Source organism: Symphalangus syndactylus, chromosome 7 (assembly GCF_028878055.3).
Source record: "Symphalangus syndactylus isolate Jambi chromosome 7, NHGRI_mSymSyn1-v2.1_pri, whole genome shotgun sequence".
NCBI classification, from domain to species: domain Eukaryota; kingdom Metazoa; phylum Chordata; class Mammalia; order Primates; family Hylobatidae; genus Symphalangus; species Symphalangus syndactylus.
Window position 1 is genome coordinate 126,321,904 of NC_072429.2, and position 21,086 is coordinate 126,342,989.

Sequence of the window (21,086 nt, forward strand, 5' to 3'; positions counted from 1 at the left end):
ACAAAACAAACAAAAAAACACTTCATCAAATAGCATAAAAATGGGGAAAATGTGGTGCTAAGTAGATTGAAAGGGACACTTATTACAATGTGAGAGCTGAAATGAGATAGCAGAGGCTCACCTTGTTTACCCTCAGCTAGGATCATGTGTGTCAGCTGACTTAGATGTTTTGCCACCCACTCTAAGCATGTCCAAGAATCACTGTAAAAGCACCATAAGTATTGATTTGGGGATTTAAGTATGTTTTAACAAGTAGGTGAGTTCACAAATATAGAATCCATGAATAATAAAGATCTACTCTACTTATATGTGCCACATCATTAACCCTCATAACAATCCCAAAAGATGAGTATTTTTATCACCATTGTAGAGAAAAGTAAGATTCTGACGGTGAGATAATGTGTCCAAAGGTATAACTAATTCGTGATAAAGCAAGGATTTAAAGGTTTTTAAAGTCATCCAGGTTTGCACGGCTCCAAAATCACAATACGGCTCTTTTCTATGCCCCATATTGTCTCCCAGTAGAAGGAAAGTTGATACGTGGCACCAAGACTCAACTTCTCTGCCTGGATTTCAGAGCCTTGCTTAATCTGATTGCTCATGGTATTTTCCATCTCCATTCAACCCATGCTCACCAACACCCTCCTCTTCAGTGAAGAGATTTCTTTCCTCCGATTGTGCTCAGCCGCCATTTTTAGTTCTACTTCGACACGCAATATGCTCTTCTGTCAGGCATCTGGTCCACATTCTCAAGGCTGGTTGGAGAAGCTTGGAGATTATTTGGTACAATCTTGATGCTTCCAGCTCAGACCCAGAGAGGGTCAGTGATTTTCCCAATGTTAGTGAGAGTCTGAGTAAGGACTTGAACACAGATTTGCTGACCTTGGGGCAATTATCCCTGGGATTGTTTCACTTTTCCTCCTACCCCAAAAGCAATTACCTTTAACCTCAGAGCAAACAAATGAGGCAGAGGAGGGGTGGGAGTGGCAAAAGCAAATCATTACCACTCAGAGGTGTTTACAAATGATTTCAAAGGGTTTTTAGGAAGGAGACAGAGCTGATGACTTTGTCGGTCAAAGAGCCTCCTGTTCTAAAAGAATCAAACAAACCATTGAAGAATAATAGCAGAGACCTTCTGGTCTTTGAATTCATACAGCACCTTTCATCTCTGAAGCTCAAGGCTCCTTCCAGACATTATCTCATTCTTCTTCCCAGATCACCAGTAGAGAGTAGTTGCAAGTATTGTACCCATTTTGCTGATAGAAACATTAAGCCTCAAACGCAGTAAGAGATTTGCTCAGAATCAGAAAAATCAACAACCTTATTCTGCAGAACCAGGGTTAAAGCTGAGAACTAGAATCAAAACTTAGCCCTTTCAAATCTTATCCTAAGCCATAGAAGTAATTGTCTAGAAATGAGACTGAAACAAAGGGGAAAAGACGACTGGCATTTGTTGAAGATGTGTTGTGTCAAATGTCTCATATTAAAGATATCACGGGTCCTTGGTATCCATCCTGTGAAGTATAAATTGTTATCCTCACTTTATAGACAGGGAGACTGAGGCTAAGAAAGTTTCAGTAAGAAGGTACTCAAAGGCTAAATAGCAGAGAAAAGATTTGACCACAGATATTCATAACATCAAAGCCAGCATCATTGATAAAACTGCAGAAAGTGCCTGGTATTTGCAGAAGACTATGATAGGCCCAATAAGCGTACAGTGAAGCACAAGATGAAGATGTAGCAAGAACTTATTATGCACCAGGCATCAGAGATCCGAAGATAACTAGGACATGCCCTCCAGGTGTCAACACTCTATTTGAACAGAGAAGAGGAGCATATGGAGCATATAGAGAATAATCCAGAACCCACTCTCTTGTTGAGTACTTTCTATGTGCCAGGCACTGTGCTCTTCATGCTAGAGATTCAACAGGGAACAAAAACACAGTTCTTGCCTTCGTGTAGCTCACTATGCATGATTGTCAATGTATTCCAAGGGATGCTGCATACCCAAACATTCGGGGCAGGCACAGGAGAAAAGGGAGGACTTTGACTTTGTGTGCTCTATCTTAAAACTCATGCAAATTTAACATCCTACTCTATAATATATGGAGGTTCATTTTAACATTACTATATATTTCCTAATAATCAAGTTAAATTGTTTGCCTTTTTTTTCTTTACCAACCTTTCCAAAACAGTTGAGACTTCAGGGTACCGTTCACGTTGACTCTGGAGCATAAACGAACTCCTAACAAACTAGAGCTATACCAACAGGATGCACAAGCCTGATTTAAAAGTGCGGGCCAATAGGCACAGTCCAATTCTGTTGACACCACTTTGATTCAATATCGTTAGTGTCTACTATGTGCTATTATGCACAGTGTTCAGTGCTAGGCGGAAACAAAACAAAACAAAACCAACCAAAACCAAAAACTGGGATAACGGAGAAGAAAATCTCAAATTATTTCTATTCAATGAAGTTAGAGCTATGGCCAAAATAGCTAAAAGGGCCAAGAGGGGACACCCAAACCAGATTAATAAGCTCCAGGTTCTTTTCATATTTGCACATTAAAAGCACACAATAAATGTTTTTGGCTGATAGAGTCACATAAGTTTTGTCTTAATCTTACAAAATATGTGTTCCTTATAAAGCACATGATGATCACACCCAGCCTTGCAGCTCCACATGGGGGGGAAAAACAGGGTAGGGCTGCTTTCTGGACCCAGGAGTCTAATTAACTCTCTCATCAAGCCAGTCCAGTTGGGCCTCCAGCCTCCTACCCCACCCCCACCTTGGATGTACCCTTTGGCAGCATTTACAGGAGTGGTCACCCTTTCATTCCCCAAGCAAAGAAAGTTTCTCGCACGGTGATCTATGAATGTCTGCTCATGACTTCTCTGGAAGTTAATTCTATCACCTTGTGGGTTGGATTGACAACTGCCAAAGGATTTCCTCACGCCTTTGGGACATGGACCTCCTGGCAGTGACTCTTTCTACGCTGCTGCAACCTGACAAATTTAAAAATGAATCATTGGCCGGGCGCGGTGGCTCACGCCTATAATCCCAGCACTTTGGGAGGCCGAGGTGGGTGGATCACGAGGTCAGGAGATCAAAAAAATCCTGGCTAACACGGTGAAACCCTGTCTCTACTAAAAACATAGAAAATTAGCCGGGTGTGGTGGCAGGCGCCTGTAGTCCCAGCTACTAGGGAGGCTGAGGCAGGAGAATGGCATGAACCTGGGAAGTGGAGCTTGCAGTGAGCCGAGATCATGCCACTGCACTCCAGTCTGGGCAACAGAGCAAGACTGCATCTCAAAAAAAAAAAAAAAAAATGAATCATTATGTTCTATCTACATCCAAATCCTTTATTTTTCCCTCCTAGTTATGAACTAGCCCAGAAACCTCAGTCTTACTGCACTTTCTATTGTCAGTATATTCAGATTAAACTAACATTTACTGAGAATCCACTGTGTGTGTGTCTCTCATGTTTATAAATCTTATTTAATCATATGTCCTGATTAGCCCTGGGAGTTAAATAAGTGTTACCATTTTCAAGATGGGTTCTCTGAAGCTTAAAAAAATAAGTTACTAAGCCAAGTCTCCAAATTCCAGTTCTACTACTTTTCCCTCTTAACAGTGTTGCCTAAACCTTTGGATAGATAGATAGATGGATGGATGGAGAAAGAGACAGAGAAGGAAAGAGAAAAGAGAAAGGCATATATATTTTTTTTTCTTCATTCCAGGGGCCCACCCTGAAACTACTGAATCACAGTCTCTAGAGGTTCTCAGGCAACTAGCCCAGCTGTTTTTGCCAACTGGAATTTATGAGCCACCACAAGAGACCACATGCAGCTTCATCTAAAACAAATTATTTTTAAGCACGCAGAGTGAGCAGTGATATGAGGAGTGCACAGGAGTGCCTATGCTTAAAACTGTCTTTTCTTCTGGTCTCCATGAGTCTCCTTTGCAAAGTCAGGTATTACAAGATTCTAGAACACATATTACCTGCCACTGACAATTTAGTTGTTCAGCAAACATTCATTTGTTGAGTTGCATGCCAGACACTATACTAGATGATGGGACAACTAAAGGGAAATGAACAGTTTTGTCTCTATGTAAAAATAATAATGATGATGATGATGAGATGGGACTTCAACTGAGGAAGTGCCATTGGGGAGGTATGTAAAAGGTGCTATGGAAAAAAAGCAACAGGAACCCCTTGATAGAAAAAAAAAAATGTGAGGGGTGGAGCCAAGATGGCCAAATAGGAACAGCTCCAGTCTACAACTCCCAGCGAGAGCGACGCAGAAGACAGGTGATTTCTGCATTTCCATCTGAGGTACCGGGTTCATCTCAGTAGGGAGTGCCAGACAGTGGACGCAGGACAGTGGGTGCAGCGCACCGTGCGTGAGCCGAAGCAGGGCAAGGCATTGCCTCACTCGGGAAGTGCAAGGGGTCAGGGAGTTCCCTTTCCTAGTCAAAGAAAGGGGTGACAGACGGCACCTGGAAAATCGGGTCACTCCCACCCTAATACTGCGCTTTTCTGACGGGCTTAAAAAATGGCACACCAGGAGATTATATCCCACATCTGGCTCAGAGGGTCCTACGCCCACAGAATCTCACTGATTGCTAGCACAGCAGTCTGAGATTAAGCTGCAAGGTGGCAGCGAGGCTGGAGAAGGGGCTCCTGCCATTGCCCAGGCTTGATTAGGTAAACAAAGCAGCCAGGAAGCTCAAACTGGGTGGAGCCCACCACAGCTCAAAGAGGCCTGCCTGCCTCTGTAGGCTCCACCTCTGGGGGCAGGGCACAGACAAACAAAAAGACAGCAGGAACCTCTGCAGACTTAAATGCCCCTGTCTGACGGCTTTGAAGAGAGTAGTGGTTCTCCCAGCATGCAGGTGGAGATCTGAGAACAGGCAGACTGCTTCCTCAAGTGGGTCCCTGACCCCCGAGCAGCCTAACTGGGAGGCACCCCCCAGTAGGGGCAGACTGACACCTCACACGGCCGGCTACTCCTGTGAGACAAAACTTCCAGAGGAACGATCAGGCAGCAGCATTCGCGGTTCATGAAAATCTGCTGTTCTGCAGCCACCGCTGCTGACACCCAGGCAAACAGCATCTCGAGTGGACCTCTAGCAAACTCCAACAGACCTGTAGCTGAGGGTCCTGTCTGTTAGAAGGAAAACTAAGAAACAGAAAGGACATCCACACCAAAAACCCATCTGTATATCACCATCATCAAAGACCAAAAGTAGATAAAACCACAAAGATGGGGAAAAAACAGAGCAGAAAAACTGGAAAGTCTAAAAAACAGAGCACCTCTCCTCCTCCAATGGAACGCAGTTCCTCACCAGCAACGGAACAAAGCTGGATGGAGAATGACTTTGACGAGTTGAGAGAAGAAGGCTTCAGACGATCAAACTACTCCGAGCTACAGGAGGAAATTCAAGCCAAAGGCAAAGAAGTTAAAAACCTTGAAAAAGAATTAGACGAATGTATAACTAGAATAACCAATACAGAGAAGTCCTTAAAGGAGCTGATGGAGCTGAAAGCCAAGGCTCGAGAACTACATGAAGAAGGCAGAAGCCTCAGGAGCCGATGCGATCAACTGAAAGAAAGGGTGTCAGCGATGGAAGATGAAATGAATGAAATGAAGCGAGAAGGGAAGTCTAGAGAAAAAAGAATAAAACGAAACGAACAAAGCCTCCAAGAAATATGGGACTATGTGAAAAGACCAAATCTACGTCGGATTGGTGTACCTGAAAGTGACAGGGAGAATGGAACCAAGTTGGAAAACACTCTGCAAGATATTATCCAGGAGAACTTCCCCAATCTAGCAAGGCAGGCCAAAATTCAGATTCAGGAAATACAGAGAACGCCACAAAGATACTCCTCGAGAAGAGCAACTCCAAGACACATAATTGTCAGATTCACCAAAGTTGAAATGAAGGAAAAAATGTTAAGAGCAGCCAGACAGAAAGGTCAGGTTACCTACAAAGGGAAGCCCATCAGACTAATAGCGGATCTCTCGGCAGAAACTCTACAAGCCAGAAGAGAGTGGGGGCCGATATTCAACATTCTTAAAGAAAAGAATTTTCAAACCAGAATTTCATATCCAGCCAAATTAAGCTTCATAAGTGAAGGAGAAATAAAATACTTTACAGACAAGCAAATGCTGAGTGATTTCGTCACTACCAGGCCTGCCCTGAAAAAGGTCCTGAAGGAAGCACTAAACATGGAAAGGAAATACCAGTACCAGCCACTGCAAAATCATGCCAAATTGTAAAGACCATACAGGCTAGGAAGAAACTGCATCAACTAACGAGCAAAATAACCAGCTAACATCATAATGACAGGATCAAATTCACACATAACAGTATTGACTTTAAATGTAAATGGACAAAATGCTCCAATAAAAAGACACAGACTGGCAAATTGGATAAAGAGTCAAGACCCATCAGTGTGCTGTATTCAGGAAACCCATCTCATGTGCAGAGACACACATAGTCTCAAAATAAAAGGATGGAGGAAGATCTACCAAGCAAATGGAAAACAAAAAAAGGCAGGGGTTGCAATCCTAGTCTCTGATAAAACAGACTTTAAACCAACAAAGATCAAAGGAGACAAAGAAGGCTATTACATAATGGTAAAGGGATCAATTCAACATGAAGAGCTAACTATCCTAAATATATATGCACCCAATACAGGAGCACCCAGATTCATAAAGCAAGTCCTGAGTGACCTACAAAGAGACTTAGACTCCCACACAATAATAATGAGAGACTTTAACACCCCACTGTCAACATTAGACAGATCAACGAGACAGAAAGTTAACAAGGATACCCAGGAATTGAACTCAGCTCTGCACAAAGTAGACCTAATAGACATCTACAGAACTCTCCACCCCAAATCAACAGAATATACATTTTTTTCAGCACCACACCACACCTATTCCAAAACTGACCACATAGTTGGAAGTAAAGCTCTCCTCAGCAAATGTAAAAGAACAGAAATTATAACAAACTGTCTCTCAGACCACAGTGCAATCAAACTAGAACTCAGGATTAAGAAACTCACTCAAAACTGCTCAACTACATGGAAACTGAACAACCTGCTCCTGAATGACTACTGGGTACATAACGAAATGAAGGCAGAAATAAAGATGTTCTTTGAAACCAACGAGAACAAAGATACAACATACCAGAATCTCTGGGACACATTCAAAGCAGTGTGTAGAGGGAAATTTATAGCACTAAATGCCCACAAGAGAAAGCAGGAAAGATCCAAAATTGACACCCTAACATCACAATTAAAAGAACTAGAAAAGCAAGAGCAAACACATTCAAAAGCTAGCAGAAGGCAAGAAATAACTAAAATCAGAACAGAACTGAAGGAAATAGAGACACAAAAAACCCTTCAAAAAATTAATGAATCCAGGAGCTGGTTTTCTGAAAAGATCAACAAAATTGATAGACCACTAGCAAGACTAATAAAGAAGAAAAGAGAGAAGAATCAAATAGATGCAATAAAAAATGATAAAGGGGATATCACCACCGATCCCACAGAAATACAAACTACCATCAGAGAATACTACAAACATTTCTACACAAATAAACTAGAAAATCTAGAAGACATGGATAAATTCCTCGACACATACACCCTCCCAAGACTAAACAAGGAAGAAGTTGAATCTCTGAATAGACCAATAACAGGCTCTGAAATTGTGGCAATAATTAATAGCTTACCAACCAAAAAGAGTCCAGGACCTGATGGATTCACAGCGGAATTCTACCAGAGGAACAAGGAGGAACTGGTACCATTCCTTCTGAAACTATTCCAATCAATAGAAAAAGAGGGAATCCTCTCCAACTCATTTTATGAGGCCAGCATCATCCTGATACCAAAGCCAGGCAGAGACACAACCAAAAAAGAGAATTTTAGACCAATATCCTTGATGAACATTGATGCAAAAATCCTCAATAAAATACTGGCAAACCAAATCCAGCAGCACATCAAAAAGCTTATACACCATGATCAAGTGCGCTTCATCCCTGGGATGCAAGGCTGGTTCAACATATGCAAATCAATAAATGTAATCTAGCATATAAAGAGAACCAAAGACAAAAACCACATGATTATCTCAATAGATGCAGAAAAGGCCTTTGACAAAATTCAGCAACCCTTCATGCTAAAAACTCTCAATAAATTAGGTACTGATGGGACCTATCTCAAAATAATAAGAGCTATCTATGGCAAACCCACAGCCAATACCATACTGAATGGGCAAAAACTGGAAGCATTCCCTTTGAAAACTGGCACAAGACAGGGATGCCCTCTCTCACCACTCCTATTCAACATAGTGTTGGAAGTTCTGGTCAGGGCAATTAGGCAGCAGAAGGAAATAAAGGGTATTCATTTAGGGAAAGAGGAACTCAAATTGTCCCTGTTTGCAGATGACATGATTGTATATCTAGAAAACCCCATCGTCTCAGCTCAAAATCTCCTTAAGCTGATAAGCAACTTCAGCAAAGTCTCAGGATACAAAATCAATGTACAAAAATCACAAGCATTCTTATAAACCAATAACAGACAGAGAGCCAAATCATGAATGAACTACCATTCACAATTGCTTCAAAGAGAATAAAATACCTAGGAATCCAACTTACAAGGGACATGAAGGACCTCTTCAAGGAGAACTACAAACCACTGCTCAATGAAATAAAAGAGGATACAAACAAATGGAAGAACATTCCATGCTCATGGGTTGGAAGAATCAATATCGTGAAAATGGCCATACTGCCCAAGGTAATTTATAGATTCAATGCCATCCCCAACAAGCTACCAACGACTTTCTTCACAGAATTGGAAAAAAACTACTTTAAAGTTCATATGGAACCAAAAAAGAGCTCGTGTCACCAAGTCAATCCTAAGCCAAAAGAACAAAGCTGGAGGCATCATGCTACCTGACTTCAAACTATACTACAAGGCTACAGTAACCAAAACAGCATGGTACTGGTACCAAAACAGAGATATAGATCAATGGAACAGAACAGAGCCCTCAGAAATAACGACACATATCTCCAACTATCTGATCTTTGACAAACCTGACAAAAACAAGCAATGGGGAAAGGATTCCCCATTTAATAAATGGTGCTGGGAAAACTAGCTAGCCATGTGTACAAAGCTGAAACTGTTAGACCTAAAGCCATAAAAACCCTAGAAGAAAACCTAGGCATTGCCATTCAGGACATAGGCATGGGCAAGGACTTCATGTCTAAAACACCAAAAGCAATGGCAACAAAAGCCAAAATTGACAAATGGGATCTAATTAAACTAAAGAGCTTCTGCACAGCAAAAGAAACTACCATCAGAGTGAACAGGCAACCTACAAAATGGGAGAAAATTTTTGCGACCTACTCATCTGACAAAGGGCTAATATCCAGAATCTACAAAGAATTCAAACAAATTTACAAGAAAAAAGCAAACAACCCCATCAAAAAGTGGGCAAAGGACATGAACAGACACTTCTCAAAAGAAGACATTTATATAGCCAAAAAACACATGCAAAAATGCTCATCATCACTGGCCATCAAATAAATGCAAATCAAAACCACAATGAGATACCATCTCACACCAGTTAGAATGGCCATCATTAAAAAGTCAGGAAACAACAGGTGCTGGAGAGGATATGGAGAAACAGGAACACTTTTACACAGTTGATGGGACTGTAAACTAGTTCAACCATTGTGGAAGTCAGTGTGGTGATTCTCAGGGATCTAGAACTAGAAATACCATTTGACCCAGCCATCCCATTACTTATTGGGTATGGACCCAGCCAGTCCATACCCAAAGGACTATAAATCATGCTGCTATAAAGACACATGCACACATATGTTCATTCCGGCACTATTCACAATAGCAAAGACTTGGAACCAACTCAAATGTCCAACAACGATAGACTGGATTAAGAAAATGTGGCACATATACACCATGGGATGCTATGCAGCCATAAAAAATGATGAGTTCATGTCCTTTGTAGGGACGTAGATGAAACTGGAAATCATCATTCTCAGTAAACTATCACAAGGACAAAAAACCAAACGCCGGATGTTCTCACTCATAGGTGGGAATTGAACAATGAGAACACATGGACACAGGAAGGGGAACATCACACTCTGGGGACTGTTGTGGGGTGGGGGGAGGGGGGAGGGACAGCATTAGGAGATATACCTAATGCTAAATGACGAGTTAATGGGTGCAGCACACCAACATGGCACGTGGATACATATGTAACAAACCTGCACATTGTACACATGTACCCCAAAACTTAAAGTACAATAATAAAAAAAAAGAAAAGAAAAAAAAATGCTGGAGGGGGTGGAGATTTCTGCCTGTGTTCTTCAGAATGCGGTATGGGAAAATCTGGGAAGAAAAGAAATTTAAGTAAGAGCAAAGACTTTGCAAAGTTTGTTGTGTTGACTTTTCCTCGTGCTGCTTCCCCTCGCATGGGAAGTCATTAGCTGGATAGAAGAGACTTCACAAGAACTGCAATGAATCAAGATGTGTTGGTTTTGTTTTGACACATGGAATTCTTAGGGATTTGATGGTTTTTTTTCCCAGCCTTCTCCATCAAAGTTGTTTTCAACCAGTCCTGATTGGACCGATTGACTCATCCTCAGATATCATAGTTTTCCCATTACAAAACCATGAAACTGATGCCAATAAACCCACTCCTTATTCCCAGAGGGCTAGGGTGAGTCCTTGCAGAGGGGAATTGCTAGGGATGGCACCTGGCAGAAATGGATCATCTGTCTTTCCTCCACAATTATGGTCCCTGCCATTGTGAAGGAAACATTTACCTCCTCCTCACCCTCAGGCCCCCTTTTCCTGCACTTAGGGTCTCATTGCCCCTCCCCACCCTCCAACAAGTAGCTGGTGCTTTCTCCTTGACCCCTGACTCACTGTGGGGAGAACTCTGCCTCAAGAAACATCTTTTCATCTCACTCTCTAGCTCCAACTGTCCCTTTGCCTCCATGGGGAGCTCCTTGGTCTCTCCTGCGGTATTTCTCTGAGGGCTCACTCAGACCACTCCACTCCACCTGCCACCAGTGGTCTCATACTGAACTATAAATCTGGCCATCCTCCTCTCCTGTTTGGTATCTTCCATCCCCTTCCCATGTCTGGCACATGATGACGGCCTCAACCTCCAATTGACTCTTGGACCCCGTACCATCCATGCCTTTCCCCTTGAGCTACTGTGGAAAGCCCATGCTTGCTTCTAAGTGCTCCATGGTTTGGTTTGGTTTAGTTTTCTGTCATGTCATTCTCTCTGCCTGGGACAGGATTTCTCTCTATCAACACTGAGCAATCTCCTGCTGACCGTATGCTCAATGATTGTGTCTGCCTTGTCCCTAGCATCCAGATCAACACCTAGCAAATAAACAAGTGCTCAAGAATGTATGTTAAATGAGTGAATAAGCTAGTTAGCAAGAGAGTGAAAGAGAATGAATGGATCCTTGGAGAGTGCAGGCCTTCACTGTGAGGCCTCTGGAAGCCTAAGTGAAGGACATACTCCTTCCTCTGGGCTAACAGCATGTGAAATATCCCTCTGCTGTAACTCTTATCACTATTACGATGTGGAATCTCAGGCTCCCTTCTTGGGCACATAGTTTGTGTCACATTTTGTATCAGCAGCACGTAATAGCCATGCAATACATAATCAACAATTTAGTTTTACGAACCCATTTGACCATCCACATTCCCCACATCTCCTCACCTCTTTCTACAGCATTTTCTGACTCCTCGCTTTTCATTCTATCTCTCTTACCTTCAGAAAATTCCAGACCTTGCTCCTTTACCCTAGTATTACTGCCTGAAATGCCCTCTCCTGCATCCTTTCCTATGTGTAATTAAATCCTAAACTCCTCATAGCTAACAAAAGACCATTCTCCCAAGCATCCCCAGCCTTCAAGAACATTCCTCCTGTGGCTCCCAAGACACACACATGTCTCTTTGACAATAATAATAAAAACAATCATTTTTCAGTACCAGAATGAATCTCAGGTGCTTTATGTATTACATAAATTCAGACATATCTCTTTTTATTGTACTTCTCTTTACTATGCTTTGCAGAGATATTGCATTTTTTTTACAAACTGAAGATTTGTGGCAACACTGCATCTAGGAAATCTATCAGTGTCAATTTTCCAACAGTGTGGGCTTATTTCATTTCGCTGTGTCACATTTTGTTAATTCTTTGGTAAGTTCAAGTTTATTGTTATTATTCTATCTGTTATGGTGATCTGTGGTCAGTGATCTTTGATATTACTATTGTAATTGTTTTGGGGTGCCACACACTGCACCCATATCAGACAGTAAACTGGTAAATGTGTGTGTTCTTACTGTTCCACTCCAACCAGCCATGTCCCCCATCTCTCCCCCTCTCCTCTGGCTTTCTACTCCTTGAGTCAGAAAAAAATATTGAAATTAGGTGAATTAATAATCTTACAATGAACTCTAAGTATTCAAGTAAAAGGAAGGGTCACACATCTTTCATTGTAAATAAAAAACTAGAAATGATTCAGTGAGCCAAGATCACACCACTGCACTCCAGCCTGTGTGACAGAGCAAGGCTCTGTCTAAAAAAAAAAAAAAAAAAAAAAACACCTAGAAATTATTAAGCTTAGTGAGTATGGCATGTCCAAAGCTCAGCCTTTTGTGCCAAACAGCCAAGTTGTGAATGCAAAGGCAAAGTTCTTAAAGGAAACTAAAAGTGCTATTCCCATGAACATATGAACGATAAGAAGCAAAACAATCTTTTTGTGATATGGGTAAAGTTTTAGTAGTCTGGATAGAAGATCAAACTAGCCACAACATTCCCTTAAGTGAAAGCCTAATTCAGAGCAAGCCCCTAACTCTCTTCAATTCTGTGAAGTTTGAGAAAGATGAGGAAGCTGCAGAAAATGAGTTTGAAGCTAGCAGAGGCTGGTTCATGAAGTTTAAGGAAAGAAGCCATCACCATAACATAAAAGTGAAAGGTGAAGTAGCAAGTGCTGATGGAGAGGCTGCAGTAAGTTAACCAGAAGATCTAGTTAAGATAAGTTATCCAGAAGATCTAGTTAAGATAATTGATAAAAGTAGCTACACTAAGCAACAGAATTTCACTTTAGACCAAACAGCCTTATATTGTAAGAAGATGCCATCTAGGACTTTCGTAGCTACGGAGGAGAAGTCAATGCCTGGCTTTAAAGCTTCACAAGACAGGGTAACTCTCTTGCTAGGGGCCAATGCAGATGGAGACTTTAGGTTAAAGTCAACGCTCATTTACCATTCTAAAAATCTTAGGGCCCTTTAGAATCATGCTAAATCTACTCTGTATGTGTTCCGTAAATAGAACAACAAAGCCTAGATGACAGCACATCTGATTACAGAATGGTTTGCTGAATATTTTAAGCCCATGCTTCAGACCTGCTGCTGAAAATCAAAGGTTCCTATCAATAATATAGCTACCCAAGAGTTTTGATAATGCTTTTAGTTATCCAAGAGTTTTGATGAAGATGTACAAGGAGATTAATGTTATTTTATGCCTGTGAACACAGCATTCCTTCCATAGCCCATGGATTGAGAAATAATTTGACTTTCAAACCTCATAACTTAAGAAATACATGTTATAAGGCTACAGTTGCCATAGATAGTGAGTCCTCTGATGAATCTGAGCAAATTAAATTGAAAACTTTCTGGAAAGAATTCAGCACTTTAGAGGTCATTAAGACCATTTGTGATTCATGGGAAGAAGTCAAAATATCAACATTAATAGGAGTTTAAAAGAAGTGGATTCTAACCCTCATTGATGACTTTGAAAGCTTTAGTGGAGGCAAGAACTGTCGATGTGGTAGAAACAGCAAGATAATCAGAATTAGAAGTGGAGCCTGAAGATGTGACAGAATTGTTACAACCTCATGATAAAACTTGAGTGGATGAGAAGTTGCTTCTTATGAGCAAAAAAAAAAAAAAAAAGTTTCTTGAGATGGGATCCATTCCCAGTGAAGATGTTGTGAGCATTGTTGAAATGACAACAAAAGATTCACTACAATCAACTTAGTTGATAAAGCAGCAGTAGGGCTTGAGAAGATTGACTTCAATTATGAAAGATCTGTAATACTATGGGTAAAGTGCTGTTAAACAGCATTGCAAGCTACAGAGAAATCTTTTGTAAAAAGAAGAGTCAATCAATGCACTAAATTTCATTCTTGTCTTATTTTAGGAAATTGTCATAGCTATCCAACCTTCAGCAACCACCACCCTGATCAGTCAGCAGCAATCAACACTGAGACAAGACCCTCCATCAGCAAAAAAGATTATGATTTGCTGAAGGCCCAAGTTTATTATTTAGCAATAAAGGTTTGTGTGTGTGTGAGATGGAGTCTCACTCTGTTGCCCAAGCTGGAGTGCAGTGGCATGATCTCGGCTCACTGCAACCTCTGCTTCCTGTGTTCAAGTGATTCTCCTGCCTCAGCCTCCCAAATAGCTGGAACTACAGGCGCCCACCACCACACCTGGCTAATTTTTGTATTTTTAGTAGAGACAACGTTTCACCATATTGGCCAGGCTAGAACTCCTGACTTCCGGTGATCCTCCTGCCTCAGCCTTCCAAAATGCTGGGATTACAGGGATGAGCCACTGCACCCGGCCAGCAATAAAATATTTTTTTAATTAAGATGTGTACATTTAAGAATGGGCATGGTGGCTCACACCTGTAATCCCAGCACTTTGGGAGGCCGAGACGGGAGGATCACTTGAGTTTAGGAGTTTGAGACCAGCCTGACCAAAATGGTGAGACCCCACCTCTACTAAAAAAAAAAAAAAAAAGTTTTTAAAAATTAGCTGAGTGTGATGGCATGCACCTCTGTAATCTCAGCTACTTGGTAGGCCGAGGGAGGAGAATCACTTGAACCTGGAAGGTGGAGGTTGCAGTGAGCTGAGATCGCATCACTGCACTCCAGCCTGGGTGACAGACTGAGACTCAGTCTCAAAAAGTTAAAAAAATAAGATGTGTACATGCTTTAGACATAATGCTGTTTCACACACAGTAGACTACAGCGTGTAAACATAACTTTTATATGCACTGGAAAACCAAAAACTTCACGTGACTTGCCTTATGGCAATATTTGCTTTGTTGCAGTGGTCTGTAACCAAACCCACAATATCTCAAGGTGTGCTTGTATATTCATTTTTATAATCTCCTATACACAATATGGACGGATAAGAAATTGAGGCACAAACAGGTTAAATATCTGTCTTAAAGTTGGGCAACTGGTAAATGATAGAGCCAGTATTTGAACTTGGCCATTATTCATTCATTTATTCACCGATTCATTTATTCATTAAACAAATAGTTATGGAGTGCCCATGAGGCATTATTTCCAGACTTCAACACTTTGTGGTATTATTCATTTGGCAAACTAAACTATTCTGTTGCTTAGACAAAGTGTAGGCAGACAAAGGAGGAAAACCAGAAGGGATTACAGGCTCTGAATCAAAGAAAGGCAGAAAAAGGGAAGAGTGAGAGACGAGTTTCAGTTTCAGGTGAGATACCTGAAAGGGCAAAATTTCCTAGGGAATAGCTTTCCTCCTCCAGGGCTCCAGGTCGAATGAATTCCCTGAACTCAGGAACAAGCGTCAAGACTTGTTTTATTGGTATTTACAAAAATAGGTTTTAAAGGATCAGCGATTTGCAGATTCCAGTTGGATGTGTCACACACACACACATCTCTCATTCATCACATCTAAGAGAGGGGAGAAGGAAAGACACGGCTTTGAAAGTCTAGATATTTTGAAAGGGGTGTTTTGGGATTTCAGTGATTTCTTTTTCCAGCACCAGCTGTATCTTGGACTGTGTTTTATCTCTCTTTCCCATCTTCCAGGCAGGTCAGTTAACCCTTTTGGGCTGTGTTCAATCAGGGTTAGTGTGTAATAAAGATCCTCTGCATTTAGAATTACCTTTTTTACCTGTAAACCCTCTTCAGGAGGCTGCAAACTCTTTAAAGACAGAAGCTGCTGTATTGATTTTTCACCTGCTTCAGTGCCTAGAGAGGAACAAGGGAAAGAAGCGGAGAGAAAAAGGAGGAAGGAAGAAACAGGCTCAAGGGACATCTATTCTACTTGGTACTTTACAAGGTAGTGTTAATGAAATACACTTAAATCAAGAGTTCTAGGTTCAAGTTCCAGTCCTGACAGTGCCTATACATCCTTGGATCATCACTCAGACTCTCAGAGCCTCAATTTCTTACTCTGAGAAATGGAAATAATAATGCCTACTTCACCAGATCATTGGGAGAATTAAATAAGGTAATGTATTGGGTAACATTTTGTAACTGTGTGCTACTGTGTAAGTTAAAATTGTGTGAAGGTTTAATAACAGGAACTGTTCTTTAAGACTTCAAGGAGTTTCTGTCAGAAGTTGAAACTAGAGGATTTACCAGGATGTTTCTGGCTTTATAGGGGTCATGTCCCTTTTCAAGACGCCTCAGTTGACCAGTAAACGCATTCCTTTCAAGGTTTAATATTAAAACAATATCAAATTCTGATCTAATCTGGATCAGAAGAGAAAATACTCCAACCTACCATTGTCAACCACAACACTAGTTGTGTTTAATGGTGATGGAATTCTGTCACTTCCACCAACACTTTTTGAGCATTCTCTGGATGCAGGGTATTCTGGTGTATACTGATAAGAAACAACAACCAAAGATAATTAAGATTGACCTCATCCTCCAAGATGCTTACAGTCTACTTTGCTTCCCTAAGCCTCAGTTTTTCCATCTACCAAAACAGAGGCTTGGAAGAGATGTCTCCAAGACACTTTCTACCATGACCTTTTGAATTTCGTAACTCTAATTCCAGAATTCAAAGAGTAACTGTTTTACCTCCCACTGAATGATTCTTCTGGTAAAAAAGCTCTCTGCTAGCTAAGCTAGCCAAGACACCATACCTGAAGATAATACCTAAACTTCTGTTTGTGTCCCAGGAATCCCAAATTGATATCACACCAAAACAATGTCATTTATACAATTCATTATATAAGTCACTCATTAATACATTTGCTTAGTTGATTTTCATTAAAATCCTGCAGGGAGCATTATTATACCCATTTTTCAAAAGAGATAACTGAGTCATAAAAAGATTAAATTATTTGCCCAGGTCACACAGAAAGAAATTAACGTGGCCAGGGCATAAGACCAGATTTTCTGTTTTTAAACATATTTTTTTCTCTCCCCTCCACCCTGTAAGAGCTTTTATTACCAAGTGATTGAGAAGCACAGGCTTGGGGACACTGAATTTGACCAAAGAAGCCAATAGAACCATTCCAAAAACCTATGGTTCCCCCTAAAGCATTAGAAAGACTCAGAACGGGTTAAATTCTCCCTGGCTCAGTCCCAACAGACATTAAATTCACCTGTGCTCGCTCTGAAATAAATCAGTGTCCCTTTCTGCTGCTGCTGTTGTCTGGAAATAATGCAAATGCAATGGGCCTTTACTGACATTGTGCTTCCCTGGAAGGATACACATAATAAATTGTCCCTTAATACTGTTAAAGAGACATTTTCCTCTTACTCAGGAGCTTTTGGGGTTGGACTGGGCTACTCACCCCACAAGGAGGAGGACATGTGTCTTGTCACTGGCCCAGTTATTCATGTGGCCTCTCATCTTTCCTTGGCTCACTGCATTGCAATGTTCAAGGATGCACTTCCAGGCCTCCACATCAAGTCATAGGACTTGCCGGTAACCTAGATTGGTTTTCTCATTTGTAATTTGAATTTGTTTTATGTTATGCACTTGTATGTTTATTTATTCGGATGCTTAGAAGCTGAAGATAACTGGTGCTCCTGGTCCATGCCATTCATCAATTGGAAGAATGCCAAGCTGTTTCCTCAGAGGACAGAAGGCATTGGTCTCCCCTGCAGGAAGCCACTGCTGCTCCTTAATTGTTTGCTAGAGGAAGAATCAAGGGTAAAATTTAAAGTAAATGGCTGGCCGAGTTGCACTAATTCATCAAAGCATGTTTCAAGTCAGTAGTCAGAGCATGCATCAGCCCCCGGCGCCACCAGCTTCTACGAGAGTGGAAAAGCCAGCAGACCTCTGAGCAGATGAAATCATTAGGAGGCATTCAGCAGGGCTTGAAAAGCAAAGAGAGAGGAGGTGGGGATTTCTGTGTGTGCTCCCTTTGCCACATGGGAAACACCAGCTGTCTGTGACCTAGTTATTCAAGAAAGGAAACACGGAAGAGAACCCACAAAACTGTTGGCTACATGAGAACCCCATTCTCCAAAGACACACTGGGTATTGAGAAAACAATTAGCATCTTCTAGTCTGACTCTATTTTTTTTTTTCTTAGAGATTTTTGGTAGCGATAAAGACAAGCCCAATTACAGTAGCTTAAGAAAATGGAATTTTTAGGGATAGCCCATGGATAGGAAGTAAAAATCCTGGTTCATGAAAGATGGGAAGTGGGAACTGGAATGTTTTTGGAAAATCTGTTAGCATCTCACCTCTTTCTCTTGCTCTCTCTCTCTCTCTCTCATTACATGGCCCTTTATTTGTGCAACAGTTCATTTTCCTACTTCTCTATGAAGGTCTCTCTTCTTGCTTTTAAGCATGAAGCCACTCATTCATTCAGTAAATATTTATTTAATGCTACCAGGTGCTGGCACTGCTCAAGATGCCAGGGCTACAGCAGTCAACAAAACAGACAAAATCCCTGCCCTTGTGAAATGTACACTGTGGTGAGGCAGGCAGAAACTGAACAAGATAAATAAGTAAAAGATACAGTATGCGAGAGGGCAGTGAGTTCTTGGAAGAAAAGATGAAGGGAGGGGAAGTGAAATGCTGGCAAAGTAGTTGAAATCTTAAATAGAATGGTCATGGGAGACCACACTGAGAAAGTCATTTCTGAGTGAAATCTGAAGGAAGTAAGAAGTTAGCACTGCAATTGTCTGGGGCAGAGCATGCTGAGGAGAGGGAATAGCAGGTGCAAAGGGCCTGGGGTGGTTCAAGGAGCCAGCGGAGAGGCCATTGAGGAAGGAGGTTAAGCAAGTGAGGGGGACTAGTTAGAGGTGAAGTCATAGATCTGGGGCACAGATCACAGGGGCTTTCTAGGTCATAGTGAGGACTTAGGCTTTTACTCTGAGTGAGATCAGAATATCCCAAAAGGCCACCACAAGCTGATATCCACGTGGTCCACCTAATCCAGTAGTCAGTCCTTATTGCTAACTTGCACACAGTCAAGCTCCCTTAGTCTCCAAAAGAGGAGATCCAAGCAACGATACTTCATGTGCAGTCAGCTTCGAGAGTCATCCTGAGTTTTCAAGGCTGACACAAATATCAGTCTAACTACCCAGTCCACCTGTGTAAATATTTGGGGAATAGTGGAGGGTTAAGGAAGAGACCTAGTCTGAGATAAATTGGCCAGGCTCTGCACACATTTGGGTCTCACAGAATTAACTGGCAAATGCTAGTAAGACTATCAGGACCTTAGGAAATAGAGATCCCTTTAAAAAACTCTAATTTCCAGAAAGATTTTCACATAAGACCTTCACACAAAGACAAAATTAGAATGTGTGTTCTCTCACCATCTCCTTATCTGGAGAGTCCTTAGATGTGGCAGAAGGACCCACAAGAGTTGTCAGAGGCAGTTGTGAGGGGTTGCCAGTCATGTTAGTATTAATAGATATCATGCGAAGTTAGACACGTTTTCGAATAAATTAGAATGAATTAAATATTAACCCAAAATGTCATTATTCTCACTCCCTACCCTCCCAATATGCTTTCCTGATGGAGAAAGAAAGGGTGGCACTGTGGCTGGAATACAGAGCCCACAGGACTTCAGCATGTCCTACACATAAACCTCCTCCATTTTGTGACCCTTGGTGGAAAAAGTATGAGAGCCACATATCCTAGAAATAACTGCCTTTCCTCCCTAGATGCCTGCCACAAAAACAGACATGTTCTAGAACTTTCTTCTCCCCAGTTCCAAGAACACTGAACTCATGGTAATGGCCAAACAATGATCTTTTTCTAAGGACAATGTCAGAATGCTTTACTGTGCCATTTTCATAATCAGATGCAAGAAAGTTACCATCTGTAGTTCAGCCATAGCACTTCACATGAAAGAGGAAATGACTAAATATATATTTACATAGCTCTCATGAATATGCATTTTGTAAATGCACAAATATGTACAATTACTTGATAGACTGTTTTGGTTCCTATCTTTCGAATATTTAATACAACTGTAAATGTTTAATTCATATTTACTGAGTTGATTGAACAGTTTCTAAATTATCCCAAGCCTTGCTGGAAACGAGATTGAATGTTTCCAGTATATTTGCACACTAGGATTTGGCCAGGAGAATCCACACTTACTGGTTAAATGATGATTTTCTTAGAAAGCATATTGAATAAGCTGCTGGTGAAATCATCTTGCTGACCACAACATAGAGGGACAGCACCAGATCTAAGTCCACCCATGACCTGCAGAGCCTCTCATGACAAGGCCCCCCGATGCCTCTTTGCACCTCTGCCTGCACTGCCCCTCATCACTAAGCCACAATCAACCCATGCTCCACCTTCAGTCCGTTGCACCAGCTGCTCCATGTGTCCAGAATGCTCTTCACATAGACATCAAGCCTTTGCTCTAATGTCACCTTTCCAATGAGGTATATCTTAACCTCTGCATTTAAAATTGCAATCCCATCATCCCCCAGAACTGCTGATAGCCCCTACACTCCCTTATACTTTTTTGTCTATAGCAACCACCCCTCACCACTTTATAACTTTTATGCTTTGTAGTCTGTCTGTGTCCACTCACTAGAATACAAATATCACAAAAGCTGGAATCCACTTTTTTTTTTCGTTGAAAAACTCCAAATCCTAGAAGGAAGCTGCCATTTAATATGTGCTCAATAGACATTAGAGGAAGGAAGGAAGGAAGGAAGGAAGGAAGGAAGGGAGGGAGGGAGGGAGGGAGGGAGGGAGGGAGGAAGGAAGGAAGGAAGGAAGGAAGGAAGGAAGGAAGGAAAGAAAGAAGGA

General features: G+C 41.4%; 1 long non-coding RNA gene across 1 annotated transcript in view; it reads right to left on the reverse strand.

Annotated features, from left to right (window-relative positions):
• Positions 1–19,050, reverse strand: part of LOC134737144 (uncharacterized) — a 44,176-nt gene extending 25,126 nt beyond the window's left edge. The window contains exons 1-4 of the long non-coding RNA XR_010121778.1: positions 18,548–19,050; positions 17,647–17,990; positions 16,623–16,725; positions 15,999–16,084 (exon numbers count right to left, since the gene is read on the reverse strand). This is a non-coding gene — a long non-coding RNA (uncharacterized lncRNA). The remainder of the gene's footprint in view (positions 1–15,998; positions 16,085–16,622; positions 16,726–17,646; positions 17,991–18,547) is intronic.
• Between the last annotated feature and the right edge of the window lie 2,036 nt (positions 19,051–21,086).